The sequence below is a fragment of the Barbatula barbatula genome (genome assembly GCF_947034865.1).
Source record: "Barbatula barbatula genome assembly, chromosome: 16".
In the NCBI taxonomy this organism is placed as follows: domain Eukaryota; kingdom Metazoa; phylum Chordata; class Actinopteri; order Cypriniformes; family Nemacheilidae; genus Barbatula; species Barbatula barbatula.
Window position 1 is genome coordinate 16,582,507 of NC_136779.1, and position 17,350 is coordinate 16,599,856.

The following is a 17,350-nucleotide window of genomic DNA, read 5'->3' on the forward strand; positions in this document are numbered from 1 at the left end:
GAACACTGTTCATTACTGAAATGCTCTAATTGAGCTGTTAGAATGTCAGAAACAAGCTGTCTGAGCTGAAAACTGCATCTTGTGACAAAGTGCATCAGTGGATGATGAGAATGTCAGTTTTGACAAAGAACACAGTTCATTACTGAAATGCTCTAATTGAGCTGTTAGAATGTCAGAAACAAGCTTTCTGAGCTGAAAACTGCATTTTGTGACAAAGTGCATCAGTGAATGATGAGAATGTCAGTTTTGACAAAGAACACTGTTCATTACTGAAATGCTCTAATTGAGCTGTTAGAATGTCAGAAACAAGCTTTCTGAGCTGACAACTGCATTTTGTGACAAAAGACATCAGTGGATGATGAGAATGTCAGTTTTGACAAAGAACACTGTTCATTACTAAATGCTCTAATTGGAGCTGTTGGAATGTCAGAAACAAGCTTTCTAAGCTGAAAACTATATTTTGTGAAAAAAGGCATCAGTGGATGATGAGAAACTCTGTTTTGACAAAGAACACAGTTCATTACAGAAATGCTCTAATTGAGCTGTTAGAATGTCAGAAACAAGCTTTCTGAGCTGAAAACTGCATTTTGTGACAAAAGGCATCATTGGATGATGAGAATGTCAGTTTTGACAAAGAACACAGTTCATTACTGAAATGCTCTAATTGAGCTGTTAGAATGTCAGAAACAATCTTTCTGAGCTGAAAACTGCATTTTGTGACAGAGTGCATCAGTGAATGATGAGAATGTCAGTTTTGACAAAGAAGACTGTTCATTACTAAAATGCTCTAATTGAGCTGTTAGAATGTCAGAAACAAGCTTTCTGAGCTGAAAACTGCATTTTGTGACAGAGTGCATCAGTGAATGATGAGAATGTCAGTTTTGACAAAGAACACTGTTCATTACTAAATGCTCTAATTGGAGCTGTTGGAATGTCAGAAACAAGCTTTCTGAGCTGAAAACTCTATTTTGTGAAAAAAGGCATCAGTGGATGATGAGAAATTCAGTTTTGACAAAGAACACAGTTCATTACAGAAATGCTCTAATTGAGCTGTTAGAATGTCAGAAACAAGCTTTCTGAGCTGAAAACTGCATTTTCTGACAAAAGGCATCAGTGGATGATGAGAATGTCAGTTTTGACAAAGAACACAGTTCATTACTGAAATGCTCTAATTGAGCTGTTAGAATGTCAGAAACAAGCTTTCTGAGCTGAAAACTGCATTTTGTGACAGAATGCATCAGTGAATGATGAGAATGTCAGTTTTGACAAAGAACACTGTTCATTACTAAAATGCTCTAATTGAGCTGTTAGAATGTCAGAAACAAGCTTTCTGAGCTGAAAACTGCATTTTGTGACAGAGTGCATCAGTGAATGATGAGAATGTCAGTTTTGACAAAGAACCCAGTTCATTACTAAAATGCTCTAATTGAGCTGTTAGAATGTCAGAAACAAGCTTTCTGAGCTGAAAACTGCAATTTGTGACAGAGTGCATCAGTGGATGATGAGAATGTCAGTTTTGACAAAGAACACTGTTCATTACTGAAATGCTCTAATTGAGCTGTTAGAATGTCAGAAAGAAGCTTTCTGAGCTGAAAACTGCATTTTGTGACAAAAGGCATCAGTGGATGATGAGAATGTCAGTTTTGACAAAGAACACTGTTCATTACTGAAATGCTCTAATTGAGCTGTTAGAATGTCAGAAACAAGCTGTCTGAGCTGAAAACTGCATCTTGTGACAAAGTGCATCAGTGGATGATGAGAATGTCGGTTTTGACAAAGAACACAGTTCATTACTGAAATGCTCTAATTGAGCTGTTAGAATGTCAGAAACAAGCTTTCTGAGCTGAAAACTGCATTTTGTGACAAAGTGCATCAGTGAATGATGAGAATGTCAGTTTTGACAAAGAACACTGTTCATTACTGAAATGCTCTAATTGAGCTGTTAGAATGTCAGAAACAAGCTTTCTGAGCTGACAACTGCATTTTGTGACAAAAGACATCAGTGGATGATGAGAATGTCAGTTTTGACAAAGAACACTGTTCATTACTAAATGCTCTAATTGGAGCTGTTGGAATGTCAGAAACAAGCTTTCTAAGCTGAAAACTATATTTTGTGAAAAAAGGCATCAGTGGATGATGAGAAATTCTGTTTTGACAAAGAACACAGTTCATTACTGAAATGCTCTAATTGAGCTGTTAGAATGTCAGAAACAATCTTTCTGAGCTGAAAACTGCATTTTGTGACAGAGTGCATCAGTGAATGATGAGAATGTCAGTTTTGACAAAGAAGACTGTTCATTACTAAAATGCTCTAATTGAGCTGTTAGAATGTCAGAAACAAGCTTTCTGAGCTGAAAACTGCATTTTGTGACAGAGTGCATCAGTGAATGATGAGAATGTCAGTTTTGACAAAGAACACTGTTCATTACTAAAATGCTCTAATTGAGCTGTTAGAATGTCAGAAACAAGCTTTCTGAGCTGACAACTGCATTTTGTGACAAAAGACATCAGTGGATGATGAGAATGTCAGTTTTGACAAAGAACACTGTTCATTACTAAATGCTCTAATTGGAGCTGTTGGAATGTCAGAAACAAGCATTCTAAGCTGAAAACTATATTTTGTGAAAAAAGGCATCAGTGGATGATGAGAAATTCTGTTTTGACAAAGAACACAGTTCATTACAGAAATGCTCTAATTGAGCTGTTAGAATGTCAGAAACAAGCTTTCTGAGCTGAAAACTGCATTTTGTGACAAAAGGCATCATTGGATGATGAGAATGTCAGTTTTGACAAAGAACACAGTTCATTACTGAAATGCTCTAATTGAGCTGTTAGAATGTCAGAAACAATCTTTCTGAGCTGAAAACTGCATTTTGTGACAGAGTGCATCAGTGAATGATGAGAATGTCAGTTTTGACAAAGAAGACTGTTCATTACTAAAATGCTCTAATTGAGCTGTTAGAATGTCAGAAACAAGCTTTCTGAGCTGAAAACTGCATTTTGTGACAGAGTGCATCAGTGAATGATGAGAATGTCAGTTTTGACAAAGAACACTGTTCATTACTAAAATGCTCTAATTGAGCTGTTAGAATGTCAGAAACAAGCTTTCTGAGCTGACAACTGCATTTTGTGACAAAAGACATCAGTGGATGATGAGAATGTCAGTTTTGAAAAAGAACACTGTTCATTACTAAATGCTCTAATTGGAGCTGTTGGAATGTCAGAAACAAGCTTTCTGAGCTGAAAACTATATTTTGTGAAAAAAGGCATCAGTGGATGATGAGAAATTCAGTTTTGACAAAGAACACAGTTCATTACAGAAATGCTCTAATTGAGCTGTTAGAATGTCAGAAACAAGCTTTCTGAGCTGAAAACTGCATTTTGTGACAAAAGGCATCATTGGATGATGAGAATGTCAGTTTTGACAAAGAACACAGTTCATTACTGAAATGCTCCAATTGAGCTGTTAGAATGTCAGAAACAAGCTTTCTGAGCTGAAAACTGCATTTTGTGACAGAGTGCATCAGTGAATGATGAAAATGTCAGTTTTGACAAAGAACACTGTTCATTACTAAAATGCTCTAATTGAGCTGTTAGAATGTCAGAAACAAGCTTTCTGAGCTGAAAACTGCATTTTGTGACAGAGTGCATCAGTGAATGATGAGAATGTCAGTTTTGACAAAGAACCCTGTTCATTACTAAAATGCTCTAATTGAGCTGTTAGAATGTCAGAAACAAGCTTTCTGAGCTGACAACTGCATTTTGTGACAAAAGACATCAGTGGATGATGAGAATGTCAGTTTTGACAAAGAACACTGTTCATTACTAAATGCTCTAATTGGAGCTGTTGGAATGTCAGAAACAAGCTTTCTGAGCTGAAAACTATATTTTGTGAAAAAAGGCATCAGTGGATGATGAGAAATTCAGTTTTGACAAAGAACACAGTTCATTACAGAAATGCTCTAATTGAGCTGTTAGAATGTCAGAAACAAGCTTTCTGAGCTGAAAACTGCATTTTGTGACAAAAGGCATCATTGGATGATGAGAATGTCAGTTTTGACAAAGAACACAGTTCATTACTGAAATGCTCCAATTGAGCTGTTAGAATGTCAGAAACAAGCTTTCTGAGCTGAAAACTGCATTTTGTGACAGAGTGCATCAGTGAATGATGAAAATGTCAGTTTTGACAAAGAACACTGTTCATTACTAAAATGCTCTAATTGAGCTGTTAGAATGTCAGAAACAAGCTTTCTGAGCTGAAAACTGCATTTTGTGACAGAGTGCATCAGTGAATGATGAGAATGTCAGTTTTGACAAAGAACCCTGTTCATTACTAAAATGCTCTAATTGAGCTGTTAGAATGTCAGAAACAAGCTTTCTGAGCTGAAAACTGCATTTTGTGACAGAGTGCATCAGTGAATTATGAGAATGTCAGTTTTGACAAAGAACACTGTTCATTACTAAATGCTCTAATTGGAGCTGTTGGAATGTCAGAAACAAGCTTTTTGAGCTGAAAACTATATTTTGTGAAAAAAGGCATCAGTGGATGATGAGAAATTCAGTTTTGACAAAGAACACTGTTCATTACTAAAAATGCTCTAATTGAGCTGTTAGAATGTCAGAAACAAGCTGTCTGAGCTGAAAACTGCATTTTGTAACAAAGTGCATCAGTGGATGATGAGAAATTCAGTTTTGACAAACAACACAGTTCATTACTGAAATGCTCTAATTGAGCTGTTAGAATGTCAGAAACAAGCTTTCTGAGCTGAAAACTGCATTTTGTGACAGAGTGCATTAGTGAATGATGAGAATGTCAGTTTTGACAAAGAACACTGTTCATTACTAAATGCTCTAATTGGAGCTGTTGGAATGTCAGAAACAAGCTTTCTGAGCTGAAAACTACATTTTGTGACAAAGTGCATCAGTGGATGATGAGAAATTCAGTTTTGACAAAGAACACTGTTCATTACTAAATGCTCTAATTGGAGCTGTTGGAATGTCAGAAACAAGCTTTCTGAGCTGAAAACTCTATTTTGTGAAAAAAGGCATCAGTGGATGATGAGAAATTCAGTTTTGACAAAGAAAACAGTTCATTACTGAAATGCTCTAATTGAGCTGTTAGAATGTCAGAAACAAGCTTTCTGAGCTGAAAACTGCATTTTGTGACAGAGTGCATTAGTGAATGATGAGAATGTCAGTTTTGACAAAGAACCCAGTTCATTACTAAAATGCTCTAATTGAGCTGTTAGAATGTCAGAAACAAGCTTTCTGAGCTGAAAACTGCATTTTGTGACAGAGTGCATCAGTGGATGATGAGAATGTCAGTTTTGACAAAGTACACTGTTCATTACTAAAATGCTCTAATTGAGCTGTTAGAATTTCAGAAAGAAGCTTTCTGAGCTGAAAACTGCATTTTGTGACAAAAGGCATCAGTGGATGATGAGAATGTCAGTTTTGAAAAAGAACACTGTTCATTACTGAAATGCTCTAATTGAGCTGTTAGAATGTCAGAAACAAGCTTTCTGAGCTGAAAACTGCATTTTGTGACAAAAGGCATCAGTGGATGATGAGAATGTCAGTTTTGACAAAGAACACAGTTCATTACAGAAATGCTCTAATTGAGCTGTTAGAATGTCACAAACAAGCTTTCTGAGCTGAAAACTGCATTTTGTGACAAAAGGCATTAGTGGATGATGAGAATGTCAGTTTTGACAAAGAACACAGTTCATTACTGAAATGCTCTAATTGAGCTGTTAGAATGTCAGAAACAAGCTTTCTGAGCTGAAAACTGCATTTTGTGACAGAATGCATCAGTGAATGATGAGAATGTCAGTTTTGACAAAGAACACTGTTCATTACTAAAATGCTCTAATTGAGCTGTTAAAATGGCAGAAACAAGCTTTCTGAGCTGAAAACTGCATTTTGTGACAGAGTGCATCAGTGAATGATGAGAATGTCAGTTTTGACAAAGAACCCAGTTCATTACTAAAATGCTCTAATTGAGCTGTTAGAATGTCAGAAACAAGCTTTCTGAGCTGAAAACTGCATTTTGTGACAAAAGGCATCAGTGGATGATGAGAATGTCAGTTTTGACAAAGAACACTGTTCATTACTGAAATGCTCTAATTGAGCTGTTAGAATGTCAGAAACAAGCTTTCTGAACTGACAACTGCATTTTGTGACAAAAGGCATCAGTGGATGATGAGAATGTCAGTTTTGACAAAGAACACTGTTCATTACTGAAATGCTCTAATTGAGCTGTTAGAATGTCAGAAACAAGCTTTCTGAGCTGACAACTGCATTTTGTGACAAAAGGCACCAGTGGATGATGAGAATGTCAGTTTTGACAAAGAACACTGTTCATTACTGAAATGCTCTAATTGAGCTGTTAGAATGTCAGAAACAAGCTGTCTGAGCTGAAAACTGCATTTTGTGACAAAGTGCATCAGTGGATGATGAGAATGTCAGTTTTGACAAAGAACACAGTTCATTACTGAAATGCTCTAATTGAGCTGTTAGAATGTCAGAAACAAGCTTTCTGAGCTGAAAACTGCATTTTGTGACAAAAGGCATCATTGGATGATGAGAATGTCAGTTTTGACAAAGAACACAGTTCATTACTGAAATGCTCTAATTGAGCTGTTAGAATGTCAGAAACAAGCTTTCTGAGCTGAAAACTGCATTTTGTGACAGAGTGCATCAGTGAATGATGAGAATGTCAGTTTTGACAAAGAACACTGTTCATTACTAAAATGCTCTAATTGAGCTGTTAGAATGTCAGAAACAAGCTTTCTGAGCTGAAAACTGCATTTTGTGACAGAGTGCATCAGTGAATGATGAGAATGTCAGTTTTGACAAAGAACCCAGTTCATTACTAAAATGCTCTAATTGAGCTGTTAGAATGTCAGAAACAAGCTTTCTGAGCTGAAAACTGCATTTTGTGACAGAGTGCATCAGTGGATGATGAGAATGTCAGTTTTGACAAAGTACACTGTTCATTACTAAAATGCTCTAATTGAGCTGTTAGAATGTCAGAAACAAGCTTTCTGAGCTGAAAACTGCATTTTGTGACAGAGTGCATCAGTGAATGATGAGAATGTCAGTTTTGACAAAGTACACTGTTCATTACTAAAATGCTCTAATTGAGCTGTTAGAATGTCAGAAACAAGCTTTCTGAGCTGAAAACTGTATTTTGTGACAAAATGCATCAGAGGATGATGAGAAATCCAGTTTTGACAAAGAACACAGTCCATTACAGAAATGCTCTAGTTGAGCTGTTAGAATGTCAGAAACGAGCTTTCTGAGCTGAAAACTGCATTTTGTGACAAAGTTCATCAGTGGATGATGAGAATGTCAGTTTTGACAAAGAACACTGTTCATTACTAAAATGCTCTAATTGAGCTGTTAGAATGTCAGAAACAAGCTTTCTGAGCTGACAACTGCATTTTGTGACAAAAGGCATCAGTGGATGATGAGAATGTCAGTTTTTACAAAGAACACTGTTCATTACTAAATGCTCTAATTGGAGCTGTTGGAATGTCAGAAACAAGCTTTCTGAGCTGAAAACTATATTTTGTGAAAAAAGGCATCAGTGGATGATGAGAAATTCAGTTTTGACAAAGAACACAGTTCATTACAGAAATGCTCTAATTGAGCTGTTAGAATGTCAGAAACAAGCTTTCTGAGCTGAAAACTGCATTTTGTGACAGAGTGCATCAGTGAATGATGAGAATGTCAGTTTTGACAAAGAACCCAGTTCATTACTAAAATGCTCTAATTGAGCTGTTAGAATGTCAGAAACAAGCTTTCTGAGCTGACAACTGCATTTTGTGACAAAAGGCATCAGTGGATGATGAGAATGTCAGTTTTGACAAAGTACACTGTTCATTACTAAAATGCTCTAATTGAGCTGTTAGAATGTCAGAAACAAGCTTTCTGATCTGAAAACTGTATTTTGTGACAAAATGCATCAGAGGATGATGAGAAATCCAGTTTTGACAAAGAACACAGTCCATTACAGAAATGCTCTAGTTGAGCTGTTAGAATGTCAGAAACGAGCTTTCTGAGCTGAAAACTGCATTTTGTGACAAAGTGCATCAGTGGATGATGAGAATGTCAGTTTTGACAAAGAAAACTGTTAATTACTAAAATGCTCTAATTGAGCTGTTTGAATGTCAGAAACAAGCTGTCTGAGCTGAAAACTGCATTTTGTGACAAAGTGCATCAGTGGATGATGAGAATGTCAGGTTTGACAAAGAACACTGTTCATTACTAAAATGCTCTAATTGAGCTGTTAGAATGTCAGAAACAAGCTTTCTGAGCTGACAACTGCATTTTATGACAAAAGGCATCAGTGGATGATGAGAATGTCAGTTTTGACAAAGAACACTGTTCATTACTAAATGCTCTAATTGGAGCTGTTGGAATGTCAGAAACAAGCTTTCTGAGCTGAAAACTCTATTTTGTGAAAAAAGGCATCAGTGGATGATGAGAAATTCAGTTTTGACAAAGAACACAGTTCATTACAGAAATGCTCTAATTGAGCTGTTAGATTGTCAGAAACAAGCTTTCTGAGCTGAAAACTGCATTTTCTGACAAAAGGCATCAGTGGATGATGAGAATGTCAGTTTTGACAAAGAACACAGTTCATTACTGAAATGCTCTAATTGAGCTGTTAGAATGTCAGAAACAAGCTTTCTGAGCTGAAAACTGCATTTTGTGACAGAATGCATCAGTGAATGATGAGAATGTCAGTTTTGACAAAGAACACTGTTCATTACTAAAATGCTCTAATTGAGCTGTTAGAATGTCAGAAACAAGCTTTCTGAGCTGAAAACTGCATTTTGTGACAGAGTGCATCAGTGAATGATGAGAATGTCAGTTTTGACAAAGAACCCAGTTCATTACTAAAATGCTCTAATTGAGCTGTTAGAATGTCAGAAACAAGCTTTCTGAGCTGAAAACTGCAATTTGTGACAGAGTGCATCAGTGGATGATGAGAATGTCAGTTTTGACAAAGAACACTGTTCATTACTGAAATGCTCTAATTGAGCTGTTAGAATGTCAGAAAGAAGCTTTCTGAGCTGAAAACTGCATTTTGTGACAAAAGGCATCAGTGGATGATGAGAATGTCAGTTTTGACAAAGAACACTGTTCATTACTGAAATGCTCTAATTGAGCTGTTAGAATGTCAGAAACAAGCTGTCTGAGCTGAAAACTGCATCTTGTGACAAAGTGCATCAGTGGATGATGAGAATGCCAGTTTTGACAAAGAACACAGTTCATTACTGAAATGCTCTAATTGAGCTGTTAGAATGTCAGAAACAAGCTTTCTGAGCTGAAAACTGCATTTTGTGACAAAGTGCATCAGTGAATGATGAGAATGTCAGTTTTGACAAAGAACACTGTTCATTACTGAAATGCTCTAATTGAGCTGTTAGAATGTCAGAAACAAGCTTTCTGAGCTGACAACTGCATTTTGTGACAAAAGACATCAGTGGATGATGAGAATGTCAGTTTTGACAAAGAACACTGTTCATTACTAAATGCTCTAATTGGAGCTGTTGGAATGTCAGAAACAAGCTTTCTAAGCTGAAAACTATATTTTGTGAAAAAAGGCATCAGTGGATGATGAGAAATTCTGTTTTGACAAAGAACACAGTTCATTACAGAAATGCTCTAATTGAGCTGTTAGAATGTCAGAAACAAGCTTTCTGAGCTGAAAACTGCATTTTGTGACAAAAGGCATCATTGGATGATGAGAATGTCAGTTTTGACAAAGAACACAGTTCATTACTGAAATGCTCTAATTGAGCTGTTAGAATGTCAGAAACAATCTTTCTGAGCTGAAAACTGCATTTTGTGACAGAGTGCATCAGTGAATGATGAGAATGTCAGTTTTGACAAAGAAGACTGTTCATTACTAAAATGCTCTAATTGAGCTGTTAGAATGTCAGAAACAAGCTTTCTGAGCTGAAAACTGCATTTTGTGACAGAGTGCATCAGTGAATGATGAGAATGTAAGTTTTGACAAAGAACACTGTTCATTACTAAAATGCTCTAATTGAGCTGTTAGAATGTCAGAAACAAGCTTTCTGAGCTGACAACTGCATTTTGTGACAAAAGACATCAGTGGATGATGAGAATGTCAGTTTTGACAAAGAACACTGTTCATTACTAAATGCTCTAATTGGAGCTGTTGGAATGTCAGAAACAAGCATTCTAAGCTGAAAACTATATTTTGTGAAAAAAGGCATCAGTGGATGATGAGAAATTCTGTTTTGACAAAGAACACAGTTCATTACAGAAATGCTCTAATTGAGCTGTTAGAATGTCAGAAACAAGCTTTCTGAGCTGAAAACTGCATATTGTGACAAAAGGCATCATTGGATGATGAGAATGTCAGTTTTGACAAAGAACACAGTTCATTACTGAAATGCTCTAATTGAGCTGTTAGAATGTCAGAAACAATCTTTCTGAGCTGAAAACTGCATTTTGTGACAGAGTGCATCAGTGAATGATGAGAATGTCAGTTTTGACAAAGAAGACTGTTCATTACTAAAATGCTCTAATTGAGCTGTTAGAATGTCAGAAACAAGCTTTCTGAGCTGAAAACTGCATTTTGTGACAGAGTGCATCAGTGAATGATGAGAATGTCAGTTTTGACAAAGAACACTGTTCATTACTAAAATGCTCTAATTGAGCTGTTAGAATGTCAGAAACAAGCTTTCTGAGCTGACAACTGCATTTTGTGACAAAAGACATCAGTGGATGATGAGAATGTCAGTTTTGACAAAGAACACTGTTCATTACTAAATGCTCTAATTGGAGCTGTTGGAATGTCAGAAACAAGCTTTCTGAGCTGAAAACTATATTTTGTGAAAAAAGGCATCAGTGGATGATGAGAAATTCAGTTTTGACAAAGAACACAGTTCATTACAGAAATGCTCTAATTGAGCTGTTAGAATGTCAGAAACAAGCTTTCTGAGCTGAAAACTGCATTTTGTGACAAAAGGCATCATTGGATGATGAGAATGTCAGTTTTGACAAAGAACACAGTTCATTACTGAAATGCTCCAATTGAGCTGTTAGAATGTCAGAAACAAGCTTTCTGAGCTGAAAACTGCATTTTGTGACAGAGTGCATCAGTGAATGATGAAAATGTCAGTTTTGACAAAGAACACTGTTCATTACTAAAATGCTCTAATTGAGCTGTTAGAATGTCAGAAACAAGCTTTCTGAGCTGAAAACTGCATTTTGTGACAGAGTGCATCAGTGAATGATGAGAATGTCAGTTTTGACAAAGAACCCTGTTCATTACTAAAATGCTCTAATTGAGCTGTTAGAATGTCAGAAACAAGCTTTCTGAGCTGAAAACTGCATTTTGTGACAGAGTGCATCAGTGAATTATGAGAATGTCAGTTTTGACAAAGAACACTGTTCATTACTAAATGCTCTAATTGGAGCTGTTGGAATGTCAGAAACAAGCTTTTTGAGCTGAAAACTATATTTTGTGAAAAAAGGCATCAGTGGATGATGAGAAATTCAGTTTTGACAAAGAACACTGTTCATTACTAAAAATGCTCTAATTGAGCTGTTAGAATGTCAGAAACAAGCTGTCTGAGCTGAAAACTGCATTTTGTAACAAAGTGCATCAGTGGATGATGAGAAATTCAGTTTTGACAAACAACACAGTTCATTACTGAAATGCTCTAATTGAGCTGTTAGAATGTCAGAAACAAGCTTTCTGAGCTGAAAACTGCATTTTGTGACAAAGTGCATCAGTGGATGATGAGAAATTCAGTTTTGACAAAGAACACTGTTCATTACTAAATGCTCTAATTGGAGCTGTTGGAATGTCAGAAACAAGCTTTCTGAGCTGAAAACTCTATTTTGTGAAAAAAGGCATCAGTGGATGATGAGAAATTCAGTTTTGACAAAGAAAACAGTTCATTACTGAAATGCTCTAATTGAGCTGTTAAAATGTCAGAAACAAGCTTTCTGAGCTGAAAACTGCATTTTGTGACAGAGTGCATTAGTGAATGATGAGAATGTCAGTTTTGACAAAGAACCCAGTTCATTACTAAAATGCTCTAATTGAGCTGTTAGAATGTCAGAAACAAGCTTTCTGAGCTGAAAACTGCATTTTGTGACAGAGTGCATCAGTGGATGATGAGAATGTCAGTTTTGACAAAGTACACTGTTCATTACTAAAATGCTCTAATTGAGCTGTTAGAATTTCAGAAAGAAGCTTTCTGAGCTGAAAACTGCATTTTGTGACAAAAGGCATCAGTGGATGATGAGAATGTCAGTTTTGACAAAGAACACTGTTCATTACTGAAATGCGCTAATTGAGCTGTTAGAATGTCAGAAACAAGCTTTCTGAGCTGAAAACTGCATTTTGTGACAAAAGGCATCAGTGGATGATGAGAATGTCAGTTTTGACAAAGAACACAGTTCATTACAGAAATGCTCTAATTGAGCTGTTAGAATGTCACAAACAAGCTTTCTGAGCTGAAAACTGCATTTTGTGACAAAAGGCATTAGTGGATGATGAGAATGTCAGTTTTGACAAAGAACACAGTTCATTACTGAAATGCTCTAATTGAGCTGTTAGAATGTCAGAAACAAGCTTTCTGAGCTGAAAACTGCATTTTGTGACAGAATGCATCAGTGAATGATGAGAATGTCAGTTTTGACAAAGTACACTGTTCATTACTAAAATGCTCTAATTGAGCTGTTAGAATTTCAGAAAGAAGCTTTCTGAGCTGAAAACTGCATTTTGTGACAAAAGGCATCAGTGGATGATGAGAATGTCAGTTTTGACAAAGAACACTGTTCATTACTGAAATGCTCTAATTGAGCTGTTAGAATGTCAGAAACAAGCTTTCTGAACTGACAACTGCATTTTGTGACAAAAGGCATCAGTGGATGATGAGAATGTCAGTTTTGACAAAGAACACTGTTCATTACTGAAATGCTCTAATTGAGCTGTTAGAATGTCAGAAACAAGCTTTCTGAGCTGAAAACTGCATTTTGTGACAAAAGGCATCATTGGATGATGAGAAATTCAGTTTTGACAAAGAACACTGTTCATTACTAAAATGCTCTAATTGAGCTGTTAAAATGGCAGAAACAAGCTTTCTGAGCTGAAAACTGCATTTTGTGACAGAGTGCATCAGTGAATGATGAGAATGTCAGTTTTGACAAAGAACCCAGTTCATTACTAAAATGCTCTAATTGAGCTGTTAGAATGTCAGAAACAAGCTTTCTGAGCTGAAAACTGCATTTTGTGACAAAAGGCATCAGTGGATGATGAGAATGTCAGTTTTGACAAAGAACACTGTTCATTACTGAAATGCTCTAATTGAGCTGTTAGAATGTCAGAAACAAGCTTTCTGAACTGACAACTGCATTTTGTGACAAAAGGCATCAGTGGATGATGAGAATGTCAGTTTTGACAAAGAACACTGTTCATTACTGAAATGCTCTAATTGAGCTGTTAGAATGTCAGAAACAAGCTTTCTGAGCTGACAACTGCATTTTGTGACAAAAGGCATCAGTGGATGATGAGAATGTCAGTTTTGACAAAGAACACTGTTCATTACTGAAATGTTCTAATTGAGCTGTTAGAATGTCAGAAACAAGCTGTCTGAGCTGAAAACTGCATTTTGTGACAAAGTGCATCAGTGGATGATGAGAATGTCAGTTTTGACAAAGAACACAGTTCATTACTGAAATGCTCTAATTGAGCTGTTAGAATGTCAGAAACAAGCTTTCTGAGCTGAAAACTGCATTTTGTGACAAAGTGCATCGGTGAATGATGAGAATGTCAGTTTTGACAAAGAACACTGTTCATTACTGAAATGCTCTAATTGAGCTGTTAGAATGTCAGAAACAAGCTTTCTGAGCTGAAAACTGCATTTTGTGACAAAAGGCATCATTGGATGATGAGAATGTCAGTTTTGACAAAGAACACAGTTCATTACTGAAATGCTCTAATTGAGCTGTTAGAATGTCAGAAACAAGCTTTCTGAGCTGAAAACTGCATTTTGTGACAGAGTGCATCAGTGAATGATGAGAATGTCAGTTTTGACAAAGAACACTGTTCATTACTAAAATGCTCTAATTGAGCTGTTAGAATGTCAGAAACAAGCTTTCTGAGCTGAAAACTGCATTTTGTGACAGAGTGCATCAGTGAATGATGAGAATGTCAGTTTTGACAAAGAACCCAGTTCATTACTAAAATGCTCTAATTGAGCTGTTAGAATGTCAGAAACAAGCTTTCTGAGCTGAAAACTGCATTTTGTGACAGAGTGCATCAGTGGATGATGAGAATGTCAGTTTTGACAAAGTACACTGTTCATTACTAAAATGCTCTAATTGAGCTGTTAGAATGTCAGAAACAAGCTTTCTGAGCTGAAAACTGCATTTTGTGACAGAGTGCATCAGTGAATGATGAGAATGTCAGTTTTGACAAAGTACACTGTTCATTACTAAAATGCTCTAATTGAGCTGTTAGAATGTCAGAAACAAGCTTTCTGAGCTGAAAACTGTATTTTGTGACAAAATGCATCAGAGGATGATGAGAAATCCAGTTTTGACAAAGAACACAGTCCATTACAGAAATGCTCTAGTTGAGCTGTTAGAATGTCAGAAACGAGCTTTCTGAGCTGAAAACTGCATTTTGTGACAAAGTTCATCAGTGGATGATGAGAATGTCAGTTTTGACAAAGAACACTATTCATTACTAAAATGCTCTAATTGAGCTGTTAGAATGTCAGAAACAAGCTTTCTGAGCTGACAACTGCATTTTGTGACAAAAGGCATCAGTGGATGATGAGAATGTCAGTTTTTACAAAGAACACTGTTCATTACTAAATGCTCTAATTGGAGCTGTTGGAATGTCAGAAACAAGCTTTCTGAGCTGAAAACTATATTTTGTGAAAAAAGGCATCAGTGGATGATGAGAAATTCAGTTTTGACAAAGAACACAGTTCATTACAGAAATGCTCTAATTGAGCTGTTAGAATGTCAGAAACAAGCTTTCTGAGCTGAAAACTGCATTTTGTGACAGAGTGCATCAGTGAATGATGAGAATGTCAGTTTTGACAAAGAACCCAGTTCATTACTAAAATGCTCTAATTGAGCTGTTAGAATGTCAGAAACAAGCTTTCTGAGCTGACAACTGCATTTTGTGACAAAAGGCATCAGTGGATGATGAGAATGTCAGTTTTGACAAAGTACACTGTTCATTACTAAAATGCTCTAATTGAGCTGTTAGAATGTCAGAAACAAGCTTTCTGATCTGAAAACTGTATTTTGTGACAAAATGCATCAGAGGATGATGAGAAATCCAGTTTTGACAAAGAACACAGTCCATTACAGAAATGCTCTAGTTGAGCTGTTAGAATGTCAGAAACGAGCTTTCTGAGCTGAAAACTGCATTTTGTGACAAAGTGCATCAGTGGATGATGAGAATGTCAGTTTTGACAAAGAACACTGTTAATTACTAAAATGCTCTAATTGAGCTGTTTGAATGTCAGAAACAAGCTGTCTGAGCTGAAAACTGCATTTTGTGACAAAGTGCATCAGTGGATGATGAGAATGTCAGGTTTGACAAAGAACACTGTTCATTACTAAAATGCTCTAATTGAGCTGTTAGAATGTCAGAAACAAGCTTTCTGAGCTGACAACTGCATTTTATGACAAAAGGCATCAGTGGATGATGAGAATGTCAGTTTTGACAAAGAACACTGTTCATTACTAAATGCTCTAATTGGAGCTGTTGGAATGTCAGAAACAAGCTTTCTGAGCTGAAAACTCTATTTTGTGAAAAAAGGCATCAGTGGATGATGAGAAATTCAGTTTTGACAAAGAACACAGTTCATTACAGAAATGCTCTAATTGAGCTGTTAGAATGTCAGAAACAAGCTTTCTGAGCTGAAAACTGCATTTTCTGACAAAAGGCATCAGTGGATGATGAGAATGTCAGTTTTGACAAAGAACACAGTTCATTACTGAAATGCTCTAATTGAGCTGTTAGAATGTCAGAAACAAGCTTTCTGAGCTGAAAACTGCATTTTGTGACAGAATGCATCAGTGAATGATGAGAATGTCAGTTTTGACAAAGAACACTGTTCATTACTGAAATGCTCTAATTGAGCTGTTAGAATGTCAGAAAGAAGCTTTCTGAGCTGAAAACTGCATTTTGTGACAAAAGGCATCAGTGGATGATGAGAATGTCAGTTTTGACAAAGAACACTGTTCATTACTGAAATGCTCTAATTGAGCTGTTAGAATGTCAGAAACAAGCTGTCTGAGCTGAAAACTGCATCTTGTGACAAAGTGCATCAGTGGATGATGAGAATGTCAGTTTTGACAAAGAACACAGTTCATTACTGAAATGCTCTAATTGAGCTGTTAGAATGTCAGAAACAAGCTTTCTGAGCTGAAAACTGCATTTTGTGACAAAGTGCATCAGTGAATGATGAGAATGTCAGTTTTGACAAAGAACACTGTTCATTACTGAAATGCTCTAATTGAGCTGTTAGAATGTCAGAAACAAGCTTTCTGAGCTGACAACTGCATTTTGTGACAAAAGACATCAGTGGATGATGAGAATGTCAGTTTTGACAAAGAACACTGTTCATTACTAAATGCTCTAATTGGAGCTGTTGGAATGTCAGAAACAAGCTTTCTAAGCTGAAAACTATATTTTGTGAAAAAAGGCATCAGTGGATGATGAGAAATTCTGTTTTGACAAAGAACACAGTTCATTACAGAAATGCTCTAATTGAGCTGTTAGAATGTCAGAAACAAGCTTTCTGAGCTGAAAACTGCATTTTGTGACAAAAGGCATCATTGGATGATGAGAATGTCAGTTTTGACAAAGAACACAGTTCATTACTGAAATGCTCTAATTGAGCTGTTAGAATGTCAGAAACAATCTTTCTGAGCTGAAAACTGCATTTTGTGACAGAGTGCATCAGTGAATGATGAGAATGTCAGTTTTGACAAAGAAGACTGTTCATTACTAAAATGCTCTAATTGAGCTGTTAGAATGTCAGAAACAAGCTTTCTGAGCTGAAAACTGCATTTTGTGACAGAGTGCATCAGTGAATGATGAGAATGTCAGTTTTGACAAAGAACACTGTTCATTACTAAAATGCTCTAATTGAGCTGTTAGAATGTCAGAAACAAGCTTTCTGAGCTGACAACTGCATTTTGTGACAAAAGACATCAGTGGATGATGAGAATGTCAGTTTTGACAAAGAACACTGTTCATTACTAAATGCTCTAATTGGAGCTGTTGGAATGTCAGAAACAAGCATTCTAAGCTGAAAACTAT